Consider the following 16,050-nt stretch of genomic DNA (forward strand, 5'->3'; position numbering starts at 1 on the left):
CCGGGTGAATCCGGTGAGCTTACGCGGGCGCTTTATTTCGGCACGCGTCGTTTATCGAACGAAATGTAGCTGCGGCACGAGTATTTATTGCAGCACTTTGCTTTTCCCTATACAAACCCACCCCCACTCTAACCCGCCCCCGAGTTCCAGACGGGGAAGGGTGGGAAATTTTTGCTAGGCCCATAAAGGCAGATCAATATTTTATGTTGAGTTATTCGATAAACTTCAGCGATTTCCCCCCGAGCGAGAGGGGGGGCAGAGATTGTTTGAGAGGAAGTCAAATGTTGGTGTATTTTTTGCCTTGGTCTAATTTGTTCTAGGCTTGGGAAAACTCTTTAATTATTGCTGGAAGATTGCCGAAGGTTATTTCAAAAGCTTGGATGCTTGGATCCAAGGTACTTGCTTTTCATGGAGGTACTTGCTTTTCATTTACATTTCTTTTTCTTAACTTTTCCGACCAAAAATAAAAAATAATTGAAGCAGAGTCTTGAGCCCAATTTTGCTTCGTCTTTGTAATGCTATTCTTGCGAATCTCACATGAAACATGACCCTCGCTAATTAGTCCCAGACGGGCGGAAAGTTGTACGTAGTACGCAGATCATCAAACCATCGTTTAGTTGGTCCCTCAGATCTCACGAAAACCTTCATTGGGTCGCCGTCTTCGCTCACCAGCGGACGGTAATGTTTACTTTAAACCCACAAACGGATAGTAGTAGTGGATAGCCTTTGGCAAACACAAACCGTTACATGTTAGGCGAGCAAACATCGTCCACCCACAGGAGTTGGTTCCGATGACTCACGCAAATCCAACCATAGTGGGATCCGTTTGGGGCACGAGGCGAAATTGAAGCAGAATCGTCACGAATGGCGAGACGGTTCGGAAACCCGTCCTGGATGGGTGGGTGTGGGTGTATGTGTGTGAGGCAAGCAAATATTGACCCCCGTCTTGATGGTGTGGGAAGGCGGAAGGCGGCGGGAAAATGGCGCTAATCGTCTTGACGACTCCGCTGTTTGTGGTGACTTTTCCTGGTGACCGGGGAAAACCGAAGGTTCTAGAAGGGAACTATCTGTCCGGACAATCGATATTGCTTCGAGTCGGCGTAAGCAGGGGGGGTTGGAGGGCTGTTACGCGATAACAATAATGATGATCACCGACGTTCGCCAATCGTTACGTTTTCCTGGGTTAACTTCATCTACCGACGGTCGGTAGGTCGCTGGAAGCTGGCTTAAGGTAAGCGAAAATACTGGTGACGCTCGTTTGCTTCCAAAGCGGCGCAAAAAAAACACGACTTCTTCACCAACGACGACCAACTAATGGCGGTCAGCGGATGGTGGCCATAAATTTCAACACCCAGAACTCACCGTGGGAGGTGGACGGCACCAGAGGAAGAGTATCGGCAGACGAAGGAAAATCGGGCAAAACTCGAACCGCCAGCATCAGAATCGGTACGAACAACCGCCAACAAGACTCCCGGCCGAAGATGGACGAGATACGGACCAGATTTTATTGCGTCGTCAGGCCGCTATATTTCCGGCTGGCTTTCCCGGTTTTCCCAGCTTCCCAGCCTCGACGAGGGACGACGCACAGGATAATGAAGAACCGTTTGCAGATGAGCGAACTAACGAGGTCAGAACGAACGTCAGGCTCGAGGTAAAAAGTGCGTTCGAAGGCAAAATTAATGAACTCGATGCCACCCGCCGTGGGAGGCAAAGATTCCCGGGGAAAATGGGGCCACGCGAGCGGGAACGGAGTGTCATAAAAGTGTTACGTGATAAATCGAGAAATTACCGAACGTGATTGGTTTCGGTTGTGATTCGATTTTTGCTTCGGTTTGTAAGATTTATTCTTTTCTACCGTTCGAGTCTGGATAGAAGAAGGTGTGAGGCAACGACATTCTTTATGGGAGTTCGATAATTTTTTTGCACATATTTGTCACCGGCTAACGAACGATGTAACCCAGTTTTCCCTTGGTTTGTTTCTGTTTTATAAAGTGCCTTTTAATTCACCGGATCACGTTGTTCACCTGGCCATTGAACCACCCATTATTGCACCCGACCGGTGCGTCATTACTTCCGCCACTTGTCGGTGATTTCATTTTAATTGCCCGTTACCGCAATGACACACTTTGAACACAATTCAAAACCGGCTGTAAAGCCCGGCGAAACAACAAAAACTAATAACACTTAACCGAAGCATAAGCTAAAACAATAATCCATCCGGTCAAAAGCATCCCTGGCGGGCGGTTGGTTCGATGGAGGTGAAGCGAGAAAAACCCCGAAACGGAAAAACACAGAAATCCCACCCAGCCACAACCAAAACGGACGCTCACCGATGGGACGTCAAAAAAATAACTTTTCCAACCAATTTTATGACCCCATCAAATAGAGCAGTTTTTCATCGAATTTTAATGAATCATAAAGTGGCCGGGAGGGGGCGGTGTGGAAGGCAAAACAGTGGGTGGGCCAACATCGTTTCGTGTTTTCGGTTGTGGCGGATTGTTCTCGCTTTTCTCAATGCTTTTGCTAACGCTGAAGTCCGTCCGCCGCAAACCCACGCCATTTTTGTACGTTTCCAGTCGAGTTCGATGCGTTTCTTGAGCTGTTTTTCTTTTCCCTCGCCAGTCCAATGTCACCTGATGGCATGCACAGCGGATATTCTTAACTTTTGTGAAGTCACAACCCACTTCCCTCTTTCTCTCTCCTTGTGGGAGTTTGTCTGCAGGCAAACCGTTGTGTCGGTTTTTTTTATCGATCAGTTAACTGCAACTGAGACAAATGTTCATCAACAGGACCGTTTACATCGTTAGTTTCTTTTTGTTTTTAATACACTTCGTCCCTTTTGCCTTCTTCTATAATCGTCCTGTGAATGTTCTTTTTTTTACAGGCTTCATAAATTTGTTGGTAATAATTCAATTTTGTGTGGACGAATCAAAGGTTGTCTGGAAAAATGTTTTTATGCTTTGGGTTTATTTTTTGTTTTGGTTGAAACCTTAAGGATGGTGAGAAAACTTTAACCAAGTTTGACAAACTCAACAGCGTGCCATAATTGAGGCGCGTCATCTGGCCATCTCAGGCTGTTGTTTATTGATTCCCAACCCCGCCAAGAGTTGCACCAACAACCATTAATGAAACGGTTCAACCGAACGGTTATTACATCGGCCCAAAGTGTACTGAACCAACAAAGGAGGATTACAACAAACAACTCTACTTATCATGGAGTTGAGAAAGCATGTTTCGACTACATGCTGTATCGGTTCGGTGAAGCTTTTCGTTGTCGTTGGGGAAATCAGAGCAAAATCCTGGAGCACGCAAAGCGCAATAAATTTCATTTTTGGATTCGGTTCAAACCATGCTTGCACATTTGCTTTGCGGGCAATTCTGTCAGCATTTTTCACTGCAATTGATGCATCTCAACCGATGTGCATATGTTCCACTCTATTTTGAGGATGATCTGCGCGGGTAATATTAATTTCCCGAAGCGGAAGATGAACTCGTTTTGGGAAAGTTCAACCTATCAACGCAAAATCGAGCGCAATGAATGGTGGTTGTGAAATCGAGTGAGTTTATGAGTAGAAACTGCATTAACGGATGCAACAAAGTGCCTACGCTAGCAGTCAGTTTCGGTATCCATTTTACTTGTATCAGGTTTTCTCCATCCTGTCCTTTAGATAAGGCACCGGATGGCAGTGTGTGTGAATTTGTGTGAACTGTGTAGTAATGTTACAACCCGGTATTTGAAATTGTGTGTTTTCTTTTTCGGAGAACAGATTTATTACCGTTGACATGTGGTTGCAAGTGCATCGCCAACAGTAAAAGCAGGGAGAATATAAGGCTCGTTAGGAATCGAGCAACCCGTTTTAGAGGTCGTGGATCGGATAGTCTACACCGTCTTGCTCTTGAACGCGGTAGCTATCAATCAACTTTCGCCCGAGAACCAAAGTTTATGCGCTCCGGTCTGGAGGGCTCCGTGTTCGTCTGACCCGACTCTTGTTTGGTGCGCTTTTGGGAAACGGTTGGAAAAAGTTTGAGGGTGGATTTAGCGTAGAATGTTCGCCGAGTTTTACTTTTATTCTTTGTTAGCAGAAGCTTTACATGCTACCTTATGCTGTCAGATATGAAGTCTTACAAGATGTTGAAAAAAGATTTAAGACAAGGAAAACATTATGTTAGGTCTTGCCTTCGAACACAATGTACTAACCAAAGTTAATGCAATGAAATAAATAAAATGAAGTTTCCATTGTTTTAAATGTATTATTCTTTTGAGATTTAACAGAAAACTAATCTGTTGACAAATCCCGGGGGGATTAACCTTTTCTCGCCATCTTCTAGTCATTCACGGCGTACCGGTATTTGATTAATTCAAAAAAGAGCAAACATGTCGTCAAGGCACGTACCGACACGTTCCCTCGTCCACACTTCCGTTCGGTTTCAATTTGACGGCACCCCCCTTTCGGGGTGAAATAAACAAATGCTGATTCCATTCCGTATCGCAACCGACCCAAGTGCAGCATGATCGAACAGCAGCAGCAGCTCCACCGCAACCGAACGCCAGGCAGAAGGTTCACATTTGCATATCAATACCGATGTAAACCACCGGTTGTAAAGTGATAAAGCGCTTTCTCCTGCCGGTGTACGGGCGGGGTGTGACTACCGGATGCCATTTCCGAGCCAGGGCCGCGATGCAACGTACGTGTGTCCGAGATGATGGGCAGCATAGAAACACACATACACATAGTCTTTCCATTTCTATGCAACCTGGTGACGCTGCATGCATGTCCGAAACCGGCCGTTCACCTTCGATTCGGGTGAGCGAAACCCGGGGAAATGTTGGAAAAACATTAAAAAAAAAAAATGTCGATCCTGTTGTACCGGAAGCGAGCTGAAACTAAGCCGCACATTTTCGGTGCTTTTTTCGGGTTTCACCCCGAACCAGGTTTCACACGCCCCATGCAATTGCGTTGGATCGGTTTACGGTGGCACGTTGTCGTAGGCCACTGTTCCTAAATCCGAAACCCCCCGACTAGGAATGGAACTGCGGTTCAGGACGGACACTGTGGACATCGGAGGTTTGGTCGATTGTTCGGAGTCGCTTCGGAGGCCCGGAACATGTAAAAGAAGTCGATGGACAGTCGGGAGGCAACTCGGGCGCAGGGTCATTTGCTGGAAAGATAAATGGATTGTTGGCAACTGCTGCTCGGGCTGCTAGCTTCCTTTGTGCTGGCCGGCGCAGCTTATCCTTTGCCAGGTGTGTTCGCAGTGGCAGTGGCGAGTGATAGAACCGTACCATAATGTCCACCGTCCGGTACCATCACCGTTTGACGATGACGACGACGATGATGATGATGATGATGATGATAAAAATCACTGCCCGAAAAGGTGAGTACCGGTGAGTGACGGTCACGCCGTAGAGTGGGACATGCACCGAGCTAGGACGTTTCGGAAAAGCACTCCCGAAAGCATGGTTAACCTGGCCGTCCCTAAAGCCACCGCCATCGGTTGTGTTCGGAGCGCAGTTCGACTGATGTTTGACCAGATTCGCCCGGTACGTGACCGGGGGGATCTGTGGTGCATGAGGGCCCTCAGCCGAGAGACCCAAAAGGGGGCGAACGTACGAAGTGCGGAGTCACCGGGAGTCAAAGTAATAACGTCGCAGTGAAGGAACTTCTCGGTCGGTAACTGCACCCGATGACAATGTGACTGCACGGTAGTTTACAAATGCTCACCCAGAGCTGCCCTGAGCCCTGCTGTTTTGTGTACGTTGAGACGAAGGAGGTTGCCAACGACCCTCCCATTTTCCCTTTGCAATCCATCAACTTTCACCTTCGAATGGTGAAATGTATTCTCCACGCTTGCACATGCCATAATTTCGGACCCACCCTCGGGGCCATCCGGTCGTTGAACAAAAATGAGGTTCATTGAATGGACGCCACAATCATGGTGCGTCGGTGCAACCGTACATAGTTCGCCATTTTCCCCGATCCCGCATTATGTCGCATGATTGTTTGCGCACGCACCAACACTAGCACCGCGATGCAACTCCAACGCCGGGCCGGGACAAAAAGGGAGGCCGCATGCCGGGCGAACCCTCGGAAGCTCCTGCGGATGGAGACCGGAGCAGAAATCAACGATTTGATCGCTAAATTGAAACCAAATGCGCTTTGACCGTAGCCGGACGCTTTGATCGTGAAATTTTGCTGATAAGCGCGTCCGGGCGTCCCGTTTGGATTGCATAATTACTGTGGCCCGATCGAAGGCGCGCGCACGGAACACATTTGATTGAGAGGCGACTTGGCGTTGCTGGAGCTGGAGCATCGCCAGCAGAAAATTGCGTCCGACAAGCTTTTGGTTTGGTCGACATCGTTGCGTGCAGTTCGTTTACGTCATCGGAGTACCAATGCACGGAACCGGGTTTGTGTGTCCTTAGCATATTTTGGAAAAGGGCTCGTTTCATAATATGTAAAATATAGGCGTTATTAAATTATTAGTATTAACATATACGTGGCCCACAAATCGCTGTGTTTTAGTTTTAGATTTTAGAAATAGTGTTTATCTAGAATATTCCCGTATTTTTGGGCAATATCAAATTAAATTTCAGCATCTTCTCTGCCATTTAATCTTTCCGACATTAATATAGACTGTTTGATGTTTTGAAACATTATTTACAAAACTATTGTGCACCTTCATAAATGTCACATCGAAACACAGAATTATTTGCGAACGTGCCTCTTCCTGCTTCGCCTAACGGGAATGTCCATTTTACTGTGGAATTCACTCCATTTGCAACGAAGTTTGGATGAGTTTTTATTGCTCCATTCGTGCGGATGCCGCGGCCACTTCACACTGCTGTCACTAACTTCATTACGTGCAAGTTACGTTTTCATTTTGCAAATTTCATGTTCCTTTCATTTTATTTTTTCATATAAAACTGCAGCGTACCGACTGTTTGCACGCTTATCAAATGTTTTTGTTTGTATTTCTGCTGGGATGTTTCTTTTGCTCTTTCCCTCTCCGACACTTTTTTCCGTAAATCTGTTCTCAACGTTCGCGTTTTCCGTTAATTTGACGTAAGTGTAGGTTCATTACGTTCAATGTTGTATTTTTTAATTTAGTTGTTTCTCTTTTTGCCTCCATTTCCGTTGCCTCATCATGAAAAGTTGTGGGAGAAGTTGTAAACGGTGAATTAATGCTGTTGCCAGCGTCATTTAAACGTTGTATAAAGAATAACTCATCGAGATCATTAAGTCATAATTAGGCTCCGGACTACCTGCCAGCTATTCCACCGTGGTCCATTGATTCACCATTTTCTCTTCATTCATTCAAAGCTAATTTTTGCTTTTGCTCGTTTCAAAAAATAGTCAACCGCACATTTTTATTCGATTTAAAAAAACAAGCAAGAAATTACTGGTCGAAGTGGTTGCTTTAGATTGACTTTTGTTCGTTCGTCGACATTTTCGTTCATGAAATAGCAGCGAATAAAACAAGCTCACAATATGGAGCCATTTTGGAAAGCGGTTGGTTTTAGATTAAGCAACCCAGAGCCATATTTGTAGCCGTGCTGGTGTAGTTCTTTTAATGAAGTGAGCTTGCTTCGAATGAGGATGATGAGAAACATTAACCAAAGCGGAAACGGGTGGAAATGGACGTGGACGTTTGGGGCAGGAGAACGGAGAAAAAAGGGTTCCGAAGCTATCATTGTGAAATAATTGGTTTTATGAAGCCGTGCCCCGTTAGCCGCTATTATACGACATCCCGTTGCGGTGACATTTCACAGCGATCCACTCACCCGAGCCCAGGCAACACCACCAACTCCCGTCAGTCCACCCTCTGGACCCCCTTTTTCGGGGCTTACGGTAAACAACCCGGCTCCGATTCCGTAACAAAAATCTTGACACCAACAACCGGCCCATTTTCCGGCTTCCGGTTCTCCAGATCACTGTCCCCTCACCCTTACCCCCAAAAACACACAACAACATCCGACCCCGGAGCTGGAGCGGGAACACATCAGCAATTATCATTTAGTGCTTACAAACACAAAAAAGCCACACCAAACATCCTGCCCTTCGTGCGGACCCGATCCCCTATCCAGGGTGTGTCCCTCGGGCCCTTTGCGGCTTCATCCCAAGCAAACCGCCGGCCGACCCAACTTTGTCCCCACTTAGCCGCCCGGTCTCCCCTGCCCCGCCGAAGTTGAACACAACACACACCCTCGTCCGGAGCGCGTCCCTCGTTTAGAGAACATTTGAAAACTTTTCTATTATCCAAGATGAGCTTCCTGGGGGCAACGTGTCTCTTTGGATGGCAAAATTCATGCCCCCCTCCACCCGCCTTCCCGTCAACTACCGTAAACGTACCCACCACCAACGCTTTCCCCCGTGCAGTTCGATGAGTTTTCCATTCGGATGCGAAAACTACCCGAAGCAATCGGAGAGGTTTGGCCTCACGCGGGTCGCAGCCGTTTTGTGACGGTGGGTGGTGAAAACTCCAGCACAATCGTTTGGCAAAACCGTACCGCAAGCCTGCGTTGCGGGATGACGGTGAGTGGAAGAAGTTTCTACATTCTCAAAAACCGAAAGTACTTCCAGCCGTCAAGGAGTCCCGGGATGCGGCCGGCAAAAGAACACCATCCGGGGCTCAACCGACCTTGGCGGAAAACGGCCGGATACCCCCGGCGGTTTGGACAGCATTTCGGGAGAGCGGAGGTGAGAGGCGGGGGTTTCTTGTCCCAAAACTCATCTCACGTTCATACCCGGTCCCCGAGCGGCGTCTTGATAAAGAGAAAGTGGCATTGGCAAAAACAAAAGTTAATAATTGCTCATATCTCTCGAGGGGTTGTCGGGTGGAACACTGGGGTGGCGATGGGAGGGCTGCGTTTGGTTGAAGTGCTGGAAGATGGAAGCTAGATGTTTCCTTGGGGTTCCCTTTCTGCACGCCCCAAGTTGGTTTGTGTTGGCTTCTCGGTTTGTTTCTTCGCTCGATTTCACTTCCGAACGGAATCGGTTGGAGGACCGATCGCACGGTGGACCGGGGGAAAGGGTGAGAAAATGGGAAACTTCTCATCCACTTTTCGATCTTTGTTTGCCACAGTTATAAATGCTGTGCACACTTTGGTCCTCCCCCCCCTCCCCCCCGCCACCCGAGTAGAGGGCGAATGAAAGGGAAAACTAGTGACGTTTGGAAATGAAAATGCCTGAAGTGCTTCTTCCCGTACTTTTGCCACAAGGGTTACGGAAAAGGTTGTGCGGTTTGCTAAGATCGGCCTACTAAGATTGGTTTGTTTGGAGCTGCAGCAGAGAATGGTCTAAGCCGTAGAAAACATATGAGTAAAGCCATCTTGGTGCTCGTCAAGATGTATTGCAGTATAATTTCGCTTCGAACGTCACATCCTTGCAAGGTTTATTGATTTTAAATAAAATATTTCGAAGCTAGCTCTTTCTCTTCAACACATTTAAATACATTAAAACTCTATAAAATTACATTTTTACAATATGGCACTATTATAAACTTTATCAGCATTTCTTGATGACCATTTATTTAAAATTGTCATTAACCATTTCTTACATTTGTTTCATTGTTTCTTGAATCGTCTTCAGCTGATTCCGAACGTTTTTCAGTTCTTTTGGTTTGTTTTAACATCTTTCGTTGATTCGTCAATGGTTCGTTGATGACGCTTTATGAAATGAACTATGTGATTTTATTCACTTTATAACAAACCGTTGAAGTGGAAAGCAATAAAATTATTTACAATCAATTTGAAAATGGTCAAAAAGAACATTAAACAATCCATCCCGGTGCATGTTTCATTCTGACGACCGTCGGGCCATTGACCAAGGAAAAGTGACCTTTAAACTCCGGACACTAACAAATTTCATTAGTATTTTTATTGGCTCCGAATGGATAAATCATGTTTGCTCGAGCTGTGTCCAACTGGTAACGTTCGTTGTACTTTCTGTTTACCCTCCCGGGGGGGGGGGGGGGGGGAAAATCGTTGTCCTTGAAATGTACCTTTCGTCCTTTCCGCCCTCCGGTTGCGCCGAGTTCGAGATAAAAAGTACAGTGTGACTGCGTAACGAACTGCTGGGAACGACGAAAATACACAAAGTATCGATTGCGCTGACGGCCGTTCCTTCGCTCGACCTTTCAAACAATCCTTTCGAGTTGTAAATTTGGTTACATTAAACAAACGGGAATACAACTCACCAGTCGGATTGTTCATGGCCCTGCATGAAATCATAATGAACTGTGCTGCACACTCCCGCACCCGTGGTCCGTTTTTCCTCCTGCTCCGTGGGCCCGCCGTAGGCTCTTAAGGTTGTTCTCTTTTTTATTTTCGCAGAAGGGCGCAATGTTTAGGTACGCCAAGCTGGAAACTTTCTCCCAATAACCCAACTTCTGGGTGAACCTTTTCGGGGTTTCTTTTCGTCCCGCTGTTTCGCAACCGGGGTTTTTCGAATGTGCCAGGGGCTCCCAAGTGGGGAAGGGGCCGGTGTTTTTCCGGGGTTTCCTGGGCAAATAGAACCGCACCCGACGCAGAACATTCCCGTGGCCCAGTGGGTTTGCGGAACCACATTCCCGGCAGGAGAGTTCCTTTTTTTTGGATTCTCCCTCGACCCGTCGTTATGTGCACCATCTTGTTAAGTTTCCCGTGGAAACAATGGCAGACGTACGGTGGTGAAAGTGAACCGGCATTTAAAATTCACAAGATCATCAAACACTCGCCCTCGGTAGGACAAAAGGAAAAAAAACTCAACCTCAATTTCTTTGATTAACTGAACGTCCTCGCGTCCCTCGCCATGCTGCTCGGTTCTGCACGATCCTTATTGTCGTCGTCATCATCATCATCTCCATCGTCCTCCTGTCGTCGTCTTCATCAGCTCAATCCGTTTCTCGGAAGAATTTCTGTTTGCCAAACAACGAAAATACAGAGCGTATGTATGCGTGTCGGTGTGTGCGGATGGATGTTTTATTGTGTTTATTTTGTTCTTTTGGCAGTATTTTCCCAATTCCGGTGTGCCTTTGAAAGCGGGGGAAGCTTCAGGAGAACGCACCACTCAAGAAAATACCATCCCATCAAATTAAACCAACATAAACGGGGCGCGAAGACGGTGCGAAGAAACGCCCCGGAAGATCGCGGTACCTGCGGTGGTCGGGTTCGTAAATTTTCCCCCACCCGACCGGCAACCGCCGTCCGACGGAAGGGTCGGAAAATCAGCCACATTTCACAGCCGTGCAGCGATGCGTTCGCGGAGGCCCGAGCGGGGCAATAAGGCAAACAAGGAACCGCTGAACTTGGAAGGGCAAGTTTTATTTAAATTCTTATTTAACGACCAGCCCGAAGTGACCTTGCCCTACCAAACGTCCCGGTCTCGCGCGGGAAGTGGGGCACGCAAAAAACACAAGCGCTTTACGTTTGGGAGTTGTTGTTTCACGGGGGAGAAAACAGAAGAAAAACAACAACCTCCACCAACATGGGGTCGGTGGTTGGTCGGCGGTCATCAGCCAATTGTGTTAAAACCGCTCGTTGTTTACCCCCCTTCCCTCACTGAACGTCCCAAAATCAAAAAGCACTCGACCTGCACAGGTTTACAGGTTACAGTTTGGTCGATTCGTTCGAAAGGGTTCGGGAGCGGGGCAACCGTGGTTGGGGTGGGTTGAAAATCCTTTGCGTAATTTCCAGCCCACCACCGCAGGAAGCGAACGGTACGCGGAACATGGATCCTGGTAATGGAGATGATTTTTGAGGCAACTGATTGCTTTGGCCTAATTGATTTTTACTCTCGCGCCCTTTAGTGAAGAGGCACCGAGTCAATAAAACTGCACAATTCTTGGAAGAACTTGAAACCAAACAGAAGGTTTCGAAAGATGTAAAGTCAATATTGTTACGTTATGGCACTACTTTAAATAATCGTCAATATCAATAAACTATTTGATCGACGTCCTTTACAAATAGAGTTTCCCCACCAGAAAAATGAAAGAAAATATAGAGTGATCTGCAAATGCAGTATTAATTTCTCAGCGATTTAAAAGGCGCTTCACTTGAATTCCAGTTACTGCGTAAAGTAAGTTAAATATGGGATTCATAAAAATAAATAAAACCAGAGAACAAAGGCTGGAAAACGCGAACACCGTCAATGAACAACTCAAGCGAAATTGCGCAGAAGGAAATATTATAAAGCAAACATTAAAACAACTAATTGTACTGCGCTCGGCAAAAGGGGGATCGTCCCATGGTGCCGGTGCATAGTTGCGAGATGTCTCCGTATGAAGTGGAAGGTACCCCAGTTTAAAATGGGAGGCCAAACAGCGGCACAAACGGACGAACGGGGCAGAAAGTATGAGTCACCCGTGAACGTAAAGTAGGGCAAAAGTGCGAACCGACGCGCCTGAATGTAGTCTATAATTTTACCGTTTCGCTCGGGAGTTTTCCACCGGATACAACGGACGGAGCCACGACATTCCAGTCCTTTCCAGCAAGCAATTCTTGTTCTCTCTTCCTTCGAGTCGTTTCTTCGTTGCCAACCACAATGTCAGAAGGCAGGAGAAGAACGCTTCCACCGCAGCTTCCATCTTCCGAGAGGCGTACAGTAGGTGCTTGCAAGAGGACAGTTTGTGTGAGTGTGTACGAGATAGAGAAAATATGGAACAGGGAACGCAGAACGGGGAGGGGCAGGAAAACACACTTAACCTTTTCACTTTATGATGTTTTTAGCCATTCGGAGGGAAAGTTTTTTGCCACTCACCTCGAGCAGCCCTTCCTCACCATCATTGCTGCGCTCTCCCGGAACGCAACTGTTCTGCTGCACCTGCTTGGCGCTTCACTCTAGTGTCCCTAGAACATCCCCCAGCCGCAAACCGGGAGCCTTGTCGTTATGCTTTCAGCCTGCCGGATTTTATACGAGGGCGAGAAGTTCCGGGTATAGGAGCGGGGTGTCGTTTTTCCTTTGTTTCTTTTCGAGCAGTTAACGGTTGACTGAACCGTGAAATCCGCGAACGACACGTGTCTATTGAAAGCCGGTGTACACAATTTGTTTTTGAAACTAAGAAACAATAGCGGGTAAAGCACATGATCCCACTTTTTGGCACGAGCGAAACGACACACACCGACGTGTCATACTTGTAGGAGTTAAGGATTTTATGTTGTGGTTGTTTTGGGCTTTGTGCTTCTTTATGTTTTCTTTGCTAGTTGTCTTTCGAAAGTTAAACTCAGTTCGAGTAGCTTGAAAGAGGGGGGATTGTTTTCTGGAAAGTTAAACTCAAAGTTTGTTTTTGTGCAACTGATTCCATTGTTGACTTCTCTTTCTCTTGAATGCAATCCAAACAAGAACTAAGGTATTTAAAAGATTTAGAAAACTTTAATCGTTGCAGGAGTTTACATGCTTATTTTAGATGTTAACCACGGTTTTTGCCACATTGGAAAAATATTGATAAATAAGAATTAGTTAAAGCTGGTAGATTCGACTCTCTCAACGAAGCTGTATCCAACGCTTTACGACGTCTTAGCCAAAGCTACACATTTTCATTCCAGTGTGTAGTAGCTTACCTCGTTACATACATCGTGAGAGTTTTCCAAATAACCTCGACAAGGAGTCAGTGTTGGATTCTGCAGATAGTACTACTGCTGCAACCATCGCAGCATTGTTCCACTTCCTGCCTGGGAGCATCTGGTGCCAAACACTTTTCCAAGGGTGAGCTAAAGCATACTTTATGAGAAGCTTCCCGTGCCATTTTCAAGGAAAAAGAATAGAATGGTGGCCAAAGGCAAAGCCATAGTTAGTGACGTAAGGCGAACCAAGTGGGGAGATGCTTTCGGGAAAACAACGTGCCTAGGAAAAATCATGAACAAAACGGCATCGGGCAGGACATTGCTAGGCAAGTGGCACCGGCCCAGTGCATATGTGTTTTCCCATTTTCCGACGAAAGCATTCGCCATGGTTCGGAGGCCAACGCTTTGCTGCCGAAAAAAAAGGGAAAGATTGCAACGTCGATGAAACACAGTTGGGAGGGAAAATCATGGTCGCCATGCAGTCGACGTGGTGCTGAAGCCGGAAACAGACAAAAACCATACCACACCAATTTCTAATGAGGTGATAAAATGTTTATTACACGCTTGAATGAGCTCCTTTTGCTACAAAACTACCCTTTCGGCTCTTGTGCATAGTTCGGGGAAGGAGGTCACACACACATACAGGCAACGAGGCAGTCGCGGTGGGGGGGAAGTTTGCTGGGAATTTAGTTCACTACAAAACTGAAAACCCACTCCGGCTCCGGCGTTCGTTCGTTGGAAAACGGAGAAGTCGTACGAGCTGAAAATCCGACTGTACGATGGGGCGGAGGTAAAAGTTTTTCCACCCGCCGGGAAACATGACTCCCGTGCCCGCCCTCCGGACGTGGAGGGAACGGATGAACCGAAAGCTCAACTGTTGTCAGAAATGTGGCACACGGGCAACAAAAACGACAGACACACACACACACACAGAGGGAGACAAACCGGAAACGAGCGGGCTTCGAGCTTCGCTTAGAGCACCGATCGTAGTCATCGTTCTTATGTATGTGTGTGTGTGTGTGTGTGCGGTGTATGCTTTCGTGTGTTGAGCTGATGTAATGAAGTGGTTCAAATGGGATAACAATGTTGCCCATGCAGGGCAAGTCTTCAGGGACGAGACTCCGTTCGACCGTTTGCCAGCGAAAAGACGACGAACGCCGGGCTCGGAAGGGGATGCGTGTAAATTGTCTACCAGGGCGGTGGGGTTGGTGGGGGTGGGACGGTTTACAAGGTTGCTTGTTGTTTAGCTGTAATTCGTACGGTCGATAATCCGGCCGCTCCGTGGGGAAGACATTTAAGGTTCTGCTTCGCAGCCGGATTTCCCAGGGAAGGATGTGCGAGAAGGAGTTGAAACTGTTTGCGCGTGCTGTTACGGAAGTCCCAAATCAATTAGTCATTCGAAAAGTACATCCCCCACCCCCCGTGCATCATCCTTGGGTCGGTTTGGGGAGCTTTTAAACGAGCGCAAAGCACAACGAAGGGAAAAAAGGCTCCTTCACGGACGAGTGTGAAAACAAACCGAAAACGAAAAAGTCAAATTCCACACGCACCAGTGGAGTGTGTTGTTTGGTTTTTCCGACAATCGGCCACCTTGACGGGAGGCCATTGGCTGATTGCGTCTTATCGCGGCACTTCCATCTTCCATCCACCGGTTCAAACATCCGGACGGAATCTCAACCGCCTCTCTCCCCGGCCGGGGGTTTTGCGGGAGTCGCGTGTTTTGTTCGGGCTCGGATTTCGGATCATTTCACCTTTCCGTCACCTTGGCCACGGCCCAGGCATCGATCCGGGGTTGTTTTATTTTTCCCTCCCCCCTCCCCGGCCAGTCGTAAAAGTGGGCCCTTTTTCGTCGTAAACAATGTGCGACTCGTTATATTTATTTCGCGCTTGTGTGAAGAACAGATGGCGCACGGTTGCTAATCATGAGTGAAATTATGGAGATGTATTACTTTACAATGTTTACAGTGCGAGCCACAAACGGGAGCCGGTACGTGTTGGTTTTGCTGAATTGCTAACGGTGGTGTGAAATACTTGTTAGGGCATAAAGCGAAAATATTTTGGTGTTTGTTTTCCCTAACGATGGTAGGAAATCTGGTCTTAGTGTTGAGTTTTGTACGTTTTAGTTTCCAAAATAACTCTGACTTTTTGGGCGAAAAACTGTTTGAGAAGATAAAAATTTTAAAAGACAGTAAAAGAGTAATTCATAATTGATTGAAATTCATTCAATTTGTTCAAAAATTCAAATTTCTCCAGGTTTTTACACTATTTAGTTCTATATTTTTTAAATGCTACAAATTAACCTCTTACGTTTCTACTAAATTTGTCGTCTGATTGTTGACTGAGGAAAAACTAAACTTTATGCGAATTTTCTTTCACCCCTGTTAAAACTATTTCACACACTTATTGATTTTTCCATCAACTTTCCCGTCCGTCATACGAGCCGGGAGCTTTTTATCAGGATCTCCAAGACCGATCTGGAGCACGGAAAGGTACCAACCTTTTTCGGGCGC

At 46.8% G+C, this 16,050-nt stretch overlaps 1 protein-coding gene across 1 annotated transcript in view; it reads left to right on the top strand.

Annotated features, from left to right (window-relative positions):
- LOC131284934 (uncharacterized) overlaps positions 1 to 16,050 on the top strand; it is a 96,487-nt gene that overhangs the window by 30,190 nt on the left and 50,247 nt on the right. The gene's annotated exons all lie outside the window — the stretch shown is intronic.

The sequence above is a fragment of the Anopheles ziemanni genome, chromosome 3 (assembly GCF_943734765.1).
Source record: "Anopheles ziemanni chromosome 3, idAnoZiCoDA_A2_x.2, whole genome shotgun sequence".
NCBI lineage: Eukaryota > Metazoa > Arthropoda > Insecta > Diptera > Culicidae > Anopheles > Anopheles ziemanni.